This window comes from Lytechinus variegatus, chromosome 1 (assembly GCF_018143015.1).
Source record: "Lytechinus variegatus isolate NC3 chromosome 1, Lvar_3.0, whole genome shotgun sequence".
In the NCBI taxonomy this organism is placed as follows: domain Eukaryota; kingdom Metazoa; phylum Echinodermata; class Echinoidea; order Temnopleuroida; family Toxopneustidae; genus Lytechinus; species Lytechinus variegatus.
The window spans coordinates 29,595,017-29,609,838 of record NC_054740.1 but is presented as its reverse complement, the minus strand read 5'-3'; the positions used below and the strand labels follow the sequence as shown (position 1 = coordinate 29,609,838).

At 36.2% G+C, this 14,822-nt stretch overlaps 1 long non-coding RNA gene across 1 annotated transcript; it reads right to left on the bottom strand.

Annotated features, from left to right (window-relative positions):
• Positions 1–1,662: 1,662 nt before the first annotated feature.
• Positions 1,663–2,592, bottom strand: LOC121406408. Its single transcript, XR_005968795.1, has 2 exons — positions 2,368–2,592; positions 1,663–1,739 (listed from the first exon to the last, which is right to left on the bottom strand). It is a non-coding gene; the product is annotated as an uncharacterized LOC121406408 (long non-coding RNA).
• Between the last annotated feature and the right edge of the window lie 12,230 nt (positions 2,593–14,822).

Here is a 14,822-nt window from a genome sequence, read left to right as displayed (position 1 = left end):
TCAAGTTATGCTGTTTTTATTATTTATTCTGACACTTTATTTCTTACTTAATTAAAATTGGATCGACAGGTTGAAATTATTTTCCAGGACCAAAATCCAGTTGAAACCAATTAGAACAAAACCGATTGAAACCAGTTGGCCAACTGGTTTCAATAGGGAAATTGGAACAACTGGTTCCAATTGAAAACCAGTTGCCAACTGGTTCCAGTTAAAACCAATTGGGCAACTGGAACCAGTTGGCTATTGGTTTCAATTGGTTTTCAATTGGTTCCAGTTGTTCCAATTTCCCTATTAAAACCAGTTGAATCCAATTGGAGGCAACTGGTTTCAATTGGTTCCAGTTGAAACCAGTTGGAGGCAACTGGTTTTCAACTGGAACCAGTTGAAACCAACTGGTTTCCAACTGGATCCAATTGGAACTTCCAGTTGGAATGAACTTAATTAGTTACAAATTAATTAGCATTTGCACTAACTATTGCTCATATCATGCCAACACAGGAGCATTGTTATTTGTGTATTAATACCAATGTAAAGGGCATTGATAAAATACAGACTTTCATATGTATATATTCATATTGGAGTTCTTCAAATATATGTATTTTTATTTGATGTAATTTGGTAACAGTTAGTGGTGTACTAATTATCTTTGAATCTGTTTTAATTATAATCTATAACATTTATGAACATGGTTTTCATTGCTAAGTATTGGAAACACTTATCTGAAAAAAGTGTGGAACTTCAAATCGAAAAAAAAACTAAATAGATACATTGTAAATTATGATGAATCTCATAAAACATTAATCTGTGCACACTGGCAGAAAATATGCAAATTAACTGGTTTCAATTGGATCCAGTTGGGTAACTGGAAAATTTCCAATTGGAAACCAATTGGAAATCATTTCCAGTTACCCAACTGGATCCAGTTAGGATTTCCAGTTACCCAACTGGTTCCAGTTTTATTTCCAGTTACCCAACTGGTTCCAATTAGAATTCAGTTACCCATCTTTCCAATTAGAAGTCATCTCCAGTTACCCAATTGGTTCCATTTAGGATTTCCAGTTACCCAACTGGTTCCAGTTAGAAATAATTTCCAGTTGGAAGTCATTTCCAGTTACCCAACTGGTTCCAGTTAGGATTTCCAGTTGCCAACTGGTTCCAGTTAGGATTTCCAGTTACCCAACTGGTTCCAGTTAGGATTTCCAGTTGCCCAACTGGTTCCAGTTAGGATTTCCAGTTACCCAACTGGTTCCAGTTAGAAATCATTTCCAGTTGGAAGTCATTTCCAGTTACCCAACTGGTTCCAGTTAGGATTTCCAGTTGCCCAACTGGTTTCAATTGGTTTCAATTGGAAATTGTTAAATTCCAGTTAAAACCAATTGAAACCAGTTGAAACCAATTGAAACCAGTTGGAAATCCAACTGGTTTCAATTGGATTTTGGTCCTGGGTTATTTCAAGATGATGGACACAGTGCACCCTTTATCTCTGAAGTCTTGATTAGATATACCCATGTCAATACCAAGTACTATGAATATCCAATTAGATTTAAAACAAGAAATAACAGACACATCATTACCTGGGACACCACAATCTCTGACTCCGGTGTTGGGACCCTCACAGTCCTTTCCTCTAGCCACAACTCTTGGGTTGGTACAGTTTCTGTATCTAGTCTGATGACACGTGTCAGAACACTCGGAGTAATCACCCCATGGTGTAAACCCGCCATTTACAGGAGCCAGAGCTGCATTAATTAAACAAGTTGCAAGTTTCATTCACTGGCCCTTATTATTGTTCATTTTTAATTTATTCCCACTCATCATATACAATAAATTTATGTGGAGCATTTTAAAGACTAGCTTTATTGAAAGAAAAAAAACAAAGACAAATAATGAACTTTGAGAATATAATCAATCAAAACAAAGAGATGAGTGATTTGATGAGCTTATATGATATTCAATAAAAGCTGGAAGTTAATTTCAATAAACAGTATTTAAGTATGTTGATATTGCTCTATCATTCTATGTTAAAAAGAAGGTGAATTGGCGATTAAAAAGACAATTTCATGCTGATTTAATATATTCTTGAGATTTTGATGTGTTGACGAGTAATAATTACTTAATTTGTTTTAGCTTAATGCTAGTAAAAGAGGCTACATCTTGGATATTTGTAGGTCCATGCTATAAAATTGCTAATCGAATGGGGGGGGGGTGCCAATGAGAAGGAAAATTATAAATTATATCCTTGTAGAAGGATTGTAAAAACAGCATTATAATTATTTCTTTTTATGAGTGTGATATCAACTGCATATCTTTTTTGTAATTATTTTTTTCTTTAAAAAAAGGGGGGGGGGAGAATAACGATGCACTCACCATCACAATAAGTGCCCATTAATCCTTCTGGGCACTCACAAGTAAATCCATTGGGTACACATTCCTCAATACATAGGTTTCCTTCGTTACATGGATCAGCAGCGCATGGATGTTGTTCACCTGGGGGGGGGGGGGGTCAATTCGATTAAGTCTCATTATTATGTCACAAATACCTTAACAGACTGCTAATTTTAAAATTACATACATGTAGCGATTGGAGATTCCAGATTTTTAGGTGGTCTGTCTATGACAGATCACCTCTTAATTTCGTCAGAATTTTCTTTTTCTTTCTTTCTTTCTTTCTTTATTTTTACGGATTTTCTTGTCGCCAAGTTATCTCAAAATGGACTTGGTCAATTTCATTGAATTTCATGTCATCTATAGGATCTGTCATGGACACGTCAAAATAAGCTTTTCAAGGTCATCAGGTCATGATGACGTCATCTAGGCGCCATTTTGTAAAATCACATTATCAATCATATCTCCATTATCAATTATCAAAAATCAATCAAATTAACATCACATCAATTTCAGGTCAAGGGTCATCAGGTCATGTCATCAAAGGTCACCTGGAGGTCACGACGCGCGCGTACGCGCGCGTCAAAATTTCAAAATGCTCAAAATCACTTTTTGACCGAACGAGAGTACGTTTCAGGTCATTTTAAGCATTTCAAAAATTTTGCACGCGCGCACGCATGTGTAACGCCTTAACGCAACGCAGAAACACCGTTTTTTTTACATCATTTCATTGATAATAAAATTCTGAACAATTTGATACCTTGATCAACCTTCTACGACCATTAATAACGAAATTAACACCCGTTAAAGTTTGCAGCACGTGTGCGCGCGAGCTCTCACTATAGGCCATATATGGGCAAAAACATGCCTATTGAAAATTCACTGTAGCTATTTAAATAATCCGTTGACCCCCAATTTTTTTTTCATATATCGATAGAGTATGAGTTGTAGATTTGATTTCATGTCACCATTGTCCCTAAATTATATCGTGACGTCATCAAAATGGCGCCTAAACTAAAAATTTCATTTTTTCAAAAATGATCCCCCCTTATAAAAAAATTGAATGGTATACCATTGACTACCATTTATCATACACCATTGATATACCATTGGAATACCATTCGCACAGCACCCCCCATACACCAATGGTATACCATTCAAGCCTCAATGGTATACCATTCAAACTAATTTAAATAATTCGGACCTTACTATTACCATATTCATGAGCACCATTTACCATTCATATACCATTGATCAAACACCATTGACCATTGATCTACCATATGGCCACTATAGACAGGTTTACCATTGACCACCATTCACCATTCAGCCACCATTCACTGGCCTACCATTTACCATTCAGCCACCATTCACTGGACACCATTGGCCTACCAATTACCTTACACCATTCACCATACACCATTCGCCTACCATTCAACATACACCATTCGTGTACCATTCACCATTCGTGTACCATTCACCATTCGTGTACAATTCACCATCCGCGTACCATTCATCGTACACCATTCACTGTACACCATTCGCGTACCATTCGCCGTACACCATTCGTGTACCATTCACTGCTCACCATACACCATTCAACTACCATTCGTCGTACACCATTCACGTACCATTCACCGCTCACCATACACCATTCAACTACCATTCGTCGTACACCACACACCATTCACCATTGATTGACCATTCACTTTACACCATTCTACCATACACCGTATACCATTGACCTACCATTTACAGTACACCATTGGCCTACCATACACCATTGAACTACTATTCACCGTACACCATAGGCTTACCATACACCATTGGCTTACCATACACCGTACACCATTGACCTACCATTTACCATACAACACTGTCATACACACTATACTATTAGTCAACCATTCAAATAACACCATTGGTCATACACTATAGACCACAAGTTCAATGGTAGACCAATGGTTTACACTGAATGGTAGACAGTAGAACAACGATGTGCAATGTATAGTAGGCCAATAAAGTACAGTGAATGGTAGACCATTGGTGAACAGCATATCTCTGGGGTTAGTGGTAGGCTTAATAATGGAATAAGTATACACAAGAAAAAAAATGAAAACAGTTACTTATTTCAAGAACGTCAATAAAATGTTTTTACTATAAGAAGTTTAAGTACAGCATAAATGGCACAGAGTATTCACAAGTATAGACTTTATAATTAAAGCACATAAGTTATTAATATATATGACTTAGCTACTCGTTGATATCTATACTCTGTCAATCTTGTTATCTAAAAGTAAACATGCATCAAGACAGAGTTTGATTGAAAAACACAACAAATGAAGGCTAACATTTCCAAGAATAAACCTGTTCTCTCATATTGCTTTTTACATGGATTGAGTACTTGGCAAAACCACTGTTCTGCATACAAACCTGATACTTGTAATACAATAAACTTGATGTTAAATCTGTTGTGTGTAATTGCTTTCAACGACATTAATAAACATTTTTTTACTAATAAGTTCAAGTACAAAAGAGTATTGACAGGTATGGCATAAAAGCACCATATTATGAATACATGTGACTGTGCGACTCCACAAGAGATCAATGATTGCACTCCACATAAATATTATGTTAATCTTCCTATAAACAAATTTACATGTAAGACAGAGTTTGGACAACAAACTAATGAACACCAAATTTCGAAGATTAAACTCAAAATGTGTGATAGCCTTCACATGGCCAAATGAATAAAGGGTACCACACCTAGAAGAAATGAAATATCCCCAAAAGGGGGGAAAATAGTACTCCCAAATTGGTCTCTTTTTTCTTTTCACCTAAAAAGATATATCAATGGCATGTTTCTACATAGAATTGTTAAAGGTATTACCCGCCTAAGTATCCAGAATCCCTGATAACTTTCCTGTAGAAACAGACGCGATGCGGTTTATTGATAAATTGCATCGCGCAAAATACGGTTTCTCATAACCATCTCTCTGAGAGGTGGTTATTGCCATGTTAATATGTTTAACTTTTCTGTAAAAACACGGGGCAAAATAGCATACGTGTCTGGCTTAAAGGGGAATCCAACCCAAATAAAACTTGTTTTTATAAGGAAAAGAAAAATCAGACAAGTTGATGGGTGAAAGTTTGAACAAAATTGGACAAACAACAAGAAAGCTATGAATTTTTAAAAGTTGTAAATATTGGTAATCACTATACCCATGGAGACTTCAAATTGGCCGCATATGGGATGTCATAGTGATGTAAGGCAAGGACTACTCTTCCATGTACTCCAATACATATTATGGCTAAAATGTCATTTTTCCCAAAAGTTTTATTTCAAATTATATTTTTCTTTCATGAGGACATACTACAATATACTACCTGGGTTATATTTAGATTACTGCCCCAGGGTAATGGGTACTTAGGAGAAAACCACAAATCCCTGATAATAAAGTACATGGCCTATGAGAAAGTTGTCCTTGCCCCTTGTCATAATTTACATACATAGTTGCCAATTTGAAATCTACATAGTAGTAGTGATCTCAATTTTAAAGCAGCTATAACTTTCTCATTGCTTGTCCGATTTCTTTCAAACTTTCACCATTCTGTTTAGTTTATTTTTCTCCTTCCCAACATAACATTTTATGGTCAAGGCTGGATTCCCCTTTAAGTGCTTGAACCAAGAAGTGCGATCTCACAGTAAACATATATTCTGGCCGTTTTTTATCTCGCCAGCTGATCGCGAAACGTGTACCTGCTACAATGAGTGAGATCTACCATGAATTTTGAAAATTTTCCTAACGAGATGCAATTTTTGACATACCAAAATGCAATGTGAGGTTATAGGTTGAATTTTCCGATTTCCACCGTATTTGCGACGCGAAATGCAAGTTAATCAGATTATTCAGTCTGTAGAAACAGGTTGGTTTAAGAACGATAAGGTTATTCAAGTCCGGAAAAGATAAACTGTTTTTAATGATTTACTGTAGAAACACGCCAAAAGTTTATCATAAATACAATAATGATACATTAAGAAATAAATAATATATCACACATAGAAAAAAAAATAATGAAAATAAGGAAAGAAAATTATTCAATTTGGAACACTAAAAAACAGAAGAAAAATAGAGACCTTTTTTGCAAAATATATAGAAAATAATATATACAAGATACCAACTTATTTCTTTTCTGTCTATTTTTGTTGTGTTAAATATGTGTGAGAAAGATTATTGTCTTACACAGTAAATAAGTAGTCAATCGTAATTCGAGTCCGGAAAAGATAAACCGTTTTTAATGATTTACTGTAGAAACACGCCAAAAGTTTATCATAAATACAATAATGATACATTAATAAATAAATAATATATCACACATAGAAAAAAAATATAAGGAAAATAAGGAAAGAAAATTATTCAATTTGGAAAACTAAAAAACAGAAGAAAAATAGAGACCTTTTTTGCAAAAAATATAGAAAATAATATATACAAGATACCCACTTATTTCTTTTCTGTCTATTGTTGTTGTGTTATATTGTTTTACACAGTAAATCAGTAGTCAATCGTAATTTTTTACAACCGAGCTTGGACAAAATTTAAATTCATATAATACAAAAAATATATAAATTGTGATCTTGTATATTCATGAGGACTTGCAGAGAACAGTTTTAGCAAAACATAACAACTTTAATTCGTCAAAACTTTGTTAATCCTAAACAAATTTGGATGAGATTTTCAGTGTTTTTTGTTTGTCTGATGTACACTTTGAATTATATCACATAGCTTTCAGTCTCGAGTACCTCTAGCCCTTCAATCAAATTGGTTGGACGACCGGTTACACTTTACATATAACATAGTTATAAGGAGAATGAAGGGGACCATAGAAAGAAAGCATGAGAAAAGGGGAGATTTTGGTAGGGAGAGAATGAATCAGAAAAGGATCATGCTGAAAATTTCATTAAAATCTGATTATAACAAAGTTATTGAATTTGAAATTTAACAACATTTTGGTAAAAAATTAATCCAATGTACACACGATCGTCAGGAATATTTGTTAGGCTTATTCTATAAAATGAAATAATTATTTCATATTTTCATACATGTGTGTATGATATGTCCCAAGTATCATATCATTATTTCCAGCAATGCATATCTTCACATTAAAGGTCTAGTCCACCACAGAAAAGATTGTTTTGAATCAACAGAGAAAATCAGGCAAGCATCATGCAAAATATTTCATCTAAATCGGATGCAAAATAAGACCCTCACTTTTTGTTTTAGTTTTCATTGTTTGAATTGTACAATATTTCAATTTTTTTACAGATTTGACAATAAAAAATAAAAATAAAACTTTATTTCATAGGACAATGAGGAGAAAATTATAATATTTCATATTTAAAAAACAAAGAAAAGTGAATGAGTGATGTCATCAGTTCCCTCATTTGCATACCGACCTGGATGTGCATGTAACTATTAAGTGAAATTGAGCGAAACTTAAAAATGTCATACCTTTCTTATTTTTCATCCGATTTTTATGTTTGATTTTTCTCTTTTTAATCAAATCAAATTTTTTATAGTTCTCGGAGGACAAAATGTAAATTAGCGCGATTTCTTGTAATAAAATACAAAAGAACAAGTGGGGATATGACATCAGCTGGGAACGTCGTGGTCTAGTGGTTCTGACTCTCACCTTTCAAACAGAGGGTCGTGAATTTGAGTCCTAGCCATGGTGTGTTTTCCTTCAGCCCGAATTTCATCCACACTGTGCATCACTAGACCCAGATGAAGTGAATGGGTACCCGGCAGGATTAATTCCTTGAAGCTGTAATAAGAAATATTGGATGAAAACAATGCAAAGGACAGTATATTAGCTAAGGGTTCAAAATATGAATGCTTGTCATGTGTGTAAGCTTTCTTTAGAAGTTCATATATTTTTTTATATATTGAGAAATTTGCAGTATACTCTACCATTCAATTGAATAATAATAGCCAATTTTTATAAAGCGCTTTTCCCAGAATGGCCCAAAGCGCGTTACAGCATATCATTACCCCGGTCATTGGATTCATTTCAATCAAGCACGAAAAGTGCACAATTTCCACTCCCTGGGGAGCATTCCTTGCATTCATCGCAGCCACATTATGGCGCTGGCAAAATCAAACATACAATATCTTTCGCATCCTACCGGGTACCCATTTAGCACCTGGGTCGAGAGTGGCAAAGTGTGGATTAACGCCTTGCCAAAGGACGCTAGACCGCGGTGGGATTCGAACACACGACCCTCTGTTTACAAGGCGAGAGTTAGAACCACTACACCACGGCTCTTCCAATGATACCAATTAACAAATATCAACAAAACATTTTGTAAAATATGATAAATAAATTTATGTTTAACCATAGATGGGTAGACAATAACCTATTATATAATGGGAGGTTGCCCCAATGATGACAAATACCACAACAAATGAATACCTGGGGAAAAAGTGTCCACCCTTCCCCCCTCAGCCAACATACTGATTTTTTTCTGGGGGGGGTGTCAGAAAAGACGTGTGCTCCTCTAAATAGGGATGACATTTGTCCTTTCTAAGGATTTTTTACCATTCCTGACAAGGTTTTTTTTCAGCTATGCCACTGCAGGAATACAATCTGTTTTATCTCATGAAGCTTTGCATTTTTTTCTACTGAAGAAAATTCTTACACACCTACCTTTCATAAACTCCAATTGTTTCTTGTACACGGTACGTTTTCTGTGTTCAACACCCGTCGTGTCATTCCAAGATAAAGCTGGATCATCTACCTTATCATCCAGTGTATCCGTCGTCCAAACTTTGAAAATGAAATAAAATCAATTTAAGTGTTGTAAAATCTGCATGTATGTGCAGATACAAACAAAAATAGAATACTAATATAGTAATAGAAAAATAATGATCTTAGAACTTTAATGTTAAAGATATTTTTCATGGACCTCTGATTACCAGCCCAGAATTTAGGATAAAAATAAGGAAATGTGATAGTATTTCAGCGTAGTTCAGACAAGGCTGTATTATAACTGTGCATGCTTTATACTAGTAATAGCTATGTCATCTGAAATCAAATTTCTAGAGCAGCAATTTTCAAGAGGGTAATCGATGACATAAATTCCATTTTTTTGGTATTGACAATCGCAGAAGCAGATCCAAGTGGGCACATTTGACCTGTGCCCCCACCTTGAGAGCAATAGTTGATGTGTTTGATAAAAATGTGGCTTTCTTACACAAGTGTTCTCCCCCCCCCCCTTCGAAAGTTACAGCAAATATTTATATTAAAAATATTGTCTCATACAAGAGGATCTCCTTTTTGGTTTGCTTGTTATTTAAAGTTTCCTTGGGAAAATGTGCCCCACTACCCCCTTTGAGAAATCATGGATCCGTTCATGGACAATCATATGCCAGTGGATGAACTCCAGACGTTTTTTAGGCAAGTTTTGATCAGTAAATAAATAAAAACAGATAAAATGTGATCACAGGACAAACTTAACATTAAAAGAGGATAAAATTTACTTTAAAAATTGATATGCCTAGCCCCATGAAAGGATCTAAGAATACCCTCCGGCACTAATGCAGTTTCACACCAGCCAACTCACAGTGAACAATTGTGTACAACGGATAGCGGAGCGTGAACGTAGCGGTCGTGTACATTATTACATGACGTCATCCAGCCACTGCCGAGAACCAATTTATGAATGAAAATATAGTAAGCATGCGCAGTGCAAGCCTTTTGTTTCCCCACACAGAATTCCACCAAAACAAGTGTGCAATTCCCTATCACCTCGTACCAAAATCGACCTAGAATTTCAATTTTCCTATATTTTATATGAATTATGAAAGGTATTCTCGGAGGATCTATTTTCTCACCGATACCGCACAGGTAAGCGAATTTTGAATACTTCTTGCTTTTCCGTCAAAATCTTACGAATTAGCGTCTATATGTCATCGTGTTCCTTGGAATTTGTAGAGTCTATCGCAACGTGCATAAAGTCAATTGGCTTCCGGGTTTTGGAGCGTCGCGTGAATATGCATGAAATTGCAGTTTCGATAATTTTCGATCGATACCGGAGCGATCCGATCACGAACCAAGACCATTTACTGTGTACACAACATGACCGGATATCGTTATCGATACTTCCGCACGCAGTCCAAAGGAATTATTTTTGGGACCACGTGGTCATGACGTGATCTGCGCTATTGACCAATCAGCGGTCTTCGAATCGCTGTGCGGAGACGATCTATCCGTTGTACACAGTCTATGGACAATTGTTCGTTGTGCATGCAACTTCAAGCAAAACTCCCCACCAGAATTGTCTACACACATTTTGAGATCAATACACAATATGCCCACCACTTTTCAAAATATTGCGGATCGCTTGGATTCGCCGTCATGTTGATATGGACCGAAGTTATGCGATCAAAAGATTCGCATGCGGCATGCTGGCAGTTTGTTTGCCACATGTTAGCATGATTTGGTTGCTAACTTCAGTCCATATAAATATTACGGCGAATCCGAGAGATCCGCGAAGTGATGTCTACGGATTAGATCAACGACGTCGAGATCGAAGACTAAATACAGCCATTCCCAATATTTTGAAAAACGGTGGGTATATTAACATCGAAATGTGACTGAGAGACCTGTCATGACATTTGGGAACAAGTTTTGGTGATGAGGTATGCTGGTAATCGGCCGGTGCAAAACTGCATTAGCGCCAGTTTTCTCTGCATATTTATTGCAGCCTCTGTAGAAAAATTGAATAGGAATCGTTTGTCACTCCGTCCAGTCACAGTTCCACACACAAAGTGCACATTTTACCATTGAAATAGTATGTGCAATGAGTGGTGTGTACAGTGTAGCAAAGTTATAGACCTGCGTAGCCTTTATCATTTTTTAAACTTTAGGACCCTTACCATGTTTCACCTCCATTTTATCTCATTTACCAACATCTATCAACAACAACAACAACAACAAATTATAGGCCTAATTTCAAAGCAATATTTGTCGGCAAGTTTTCAATTTCAGTAAATTAACGTGTGCAGTAACGGTCTATTTATTCACAATTAAAACTTTGACAGTCTTGACATTAGCATTAACAAATCATTCATTCACGAATTCAATGTATTCAGAGATGGTTTTTGTAAAACATTGACAATAAACATCAGGCAATATGAGCGAATTACTATTCAATGCTCGCCGATCTTAACTCTGCCAATACAAAGCATAAACCATAAGCACTCCCTATCGTCAAAGCCACGTCCCGGCCCGTAGAGCAGCGGCCAGCGCCAACGGGGCAGTGACGGTGGCAGTGCAGTGGTCGTGCATGTCGTGGCAGTACAACGACATCTAACATTTTGAGACAATTTGAGAAATAAATCAAAGAAAATTGTTATAGAACTTACTGTTATAGCCTTCTACAAATGACTTTGAAGTCGCTGTCCGAATCTGACCCGTGTTCCTTTAGTTTTTGATGAATTATCGACGGACTTATCAACAGCAAAACGGTAGTACCGGTAGATCGAGTTTTCTTTTTCAAATATTGCACTTGGCGGTTAGACGTTCGCGCGTGCGTAGTGCGAGAACAACACGTATAATAGAGCTACCTGGCAAGCAGCCAAGCGGCCCCTCTCGCCAAAGCATATGGGGGGGATAAATTATGACAAAATATGGGGGGAGGGGACTTCTTCGCCAAGAGAAATACACATCCCGATATGGGTGGGGGGGGGGGGGGTGAATTAAAACCAAATCAGGGGTGTCTTCTTTTTCCTCTCGATTGGTTCTGGGTTGGAAACCATGATGGCGTGAGTGCATGCCACTGTTTTCCTTGGATCTTGGAATCTATGAAAAAAGTTTTCGATCCCTTCATTTTTTTTCCTGTTCTCTATGTTATTTTCTTTTTTATTTTCGTTGTCTTTTTTTCTTTTCTGTTAATCTTTCTTTTCTTCTTTGCCTTTTTTCTTTTCTTGTTTTTTCCCCTTTATATATATATTTTTTACTCACTCCTCTTCCCTTTTAATTTGCTTTTGTAATGATTGAAATTGAGATTTCATTTAGTAGATTTCTTTTCTGTTACATTGTACTATACCCTGTATGGCGGCAGGGAATTTTGATAGGGGTGAGGGAGCAAGACCATGTGGATAAATCATTTCAATCAAGTAATGCCGGCCTATAGAATAGCTCTCCTCTTTATAAACGCCGTCCACAAGTGGGAAAGAATATTTAGAGCCTAAAATAGAATTAGAATTTTGGAAATATCATTTGTAAAAAAAGGGTGAAATAATTCATGATTGGAAGCAGCTATAATAGCGTACAAATGGGTCAGATGGGGCTTTTGACGTTGCAGACAGACCAAATCAGGGTTTGCGGATGGGAATTTGATAGAGGTTGGGGGACCAAGACAACCAACAGTGAATTCATTTTTAGCAAAATATGGGGCATTGCAAGAAACTTGCAATCGAAGCAATCGAACGCAAATCAATTTCAGACTCCAAAATCATGAGAGTCATACTTTTCATTGCAAACTTGCAACTGATCCATAAAAAAAATCCAAATTGATATGTTCTAGATAAACTTAATGTATCATCACCTGTAAATTTGCATCTGATCGAATTTTGGGATTGATTGCAAATATCTTCTTGGAACACTAAATATATAGTTCTTTTTATAAAAAGCGGCCATAAACAAGCAAAATGATTATAAAAATAGAATAAAACTTATTAATTAAAAATTAAAACCCTTTTTATCAAAAAAGATTTCATTGACCGATTGATTTTATTTTTGCATGCACCCATTGCATCAGATTTAAATTTATGTACAATAGTAACATATAACAAATTTATAATATTGTATCATAACCACTGGATCAATAATATTTAAACACATATAGACCTTTTACTTAATAAGGACAAAGACAATTTAAAAGAATGCAAGAGACCATGTTTACAATCATGAGCGATTACACTTGATTTGGGGAAGCTGCTCGCATAAAAGTCACAGGTCAAATATTTAATTAACTCTAAATACCTTTTAATCTTTGATATATTTTCTTTAAATCTTCGGAATTATGTTAATGGGTAATGCAATTGGGCATATCATTCAGCATTAACACAAATGGCATTCATTAGGCAAACACCACTAAGCCACTATAGCTTTACAATTATCCAACATGATTATATTATATACCACTAGGCACATACTACTAAGACACCATATTGATACCAATCATACCATTATAGAGGCACATACTACTGAGACACCATTGAATACCACTGAGACACCATTGTATACCACTGAGACACCATTGGGTATATAATGGTATACCATGCAGTCATACCATTAGAGGCACATACTACTCAGACACCATTTGACACCACTGAGACACCATTGGGTATATGGTATACAATTCATCGTACCAGTCTCAGTGGTATTCAATGGTGTCTCAGTGGTATGTGCTTGTAATGGTATGATTGGTATGATGAATAGTATACCATACATCCAATGGTGTCTCAGTGGTATACAATGGTGTCTCAGTGGTATTCAATTATAGAGACACATACTACTGAGACACCATTGAATACCACTGAGACACCATTGTATACCACTAAGACACCATTGGTGCATGGTATACCATTCATTATACCGGTCATACCATTAGAGGCATATACTACTGAGACACTATTGAATACCACTGAGATACCATTGTATACCACTGAGACACCATTGGATGTATGGTATACTATTCATCATACCAATCATACCATTACAAGCACATACCACTGAGACACCATTGAATACCACTGAGACACCATTGTATACCACTGAGACACCATTGTATACCACTGAGACACCATTGGGTATATCATGGTATACCATGCAGTCATACCATCAAAGACACATACTACTGAGACACCATTGAATACCACTGAGACACCATTGTATACCACTGAGACACCATTGGTGCATGGTATACCATCCATTATACCAGTCATACCATTAGAGGCATATACTACTGAGACACCATTGTATACCACTGAGACACCATTGGTGTATGGTATACCATTGATCATACCAATCATACCATTACAGGCACATACTACTGACACACCATTGAATACCACTGAGACACCATTGTATACCACTGAGACACCATTGGATGTATGGTATACTATTCATCATACCAATCATACCATTACAAGCACATACCACTGAGACACCATTGAATACTAGTACCACTGAGACACCATTTGGGTAAATGGTATACCATTCATCATACCAATCATATCATTAGTCACATACCACTGAAACACCATTCGGTATATGGTATACCATTTACCATTAAATAAACTACCAATTACCATTAAGAACTTACCATTGAAACACCACTTAAATACCATTCGCGTACCATTTACCATTCA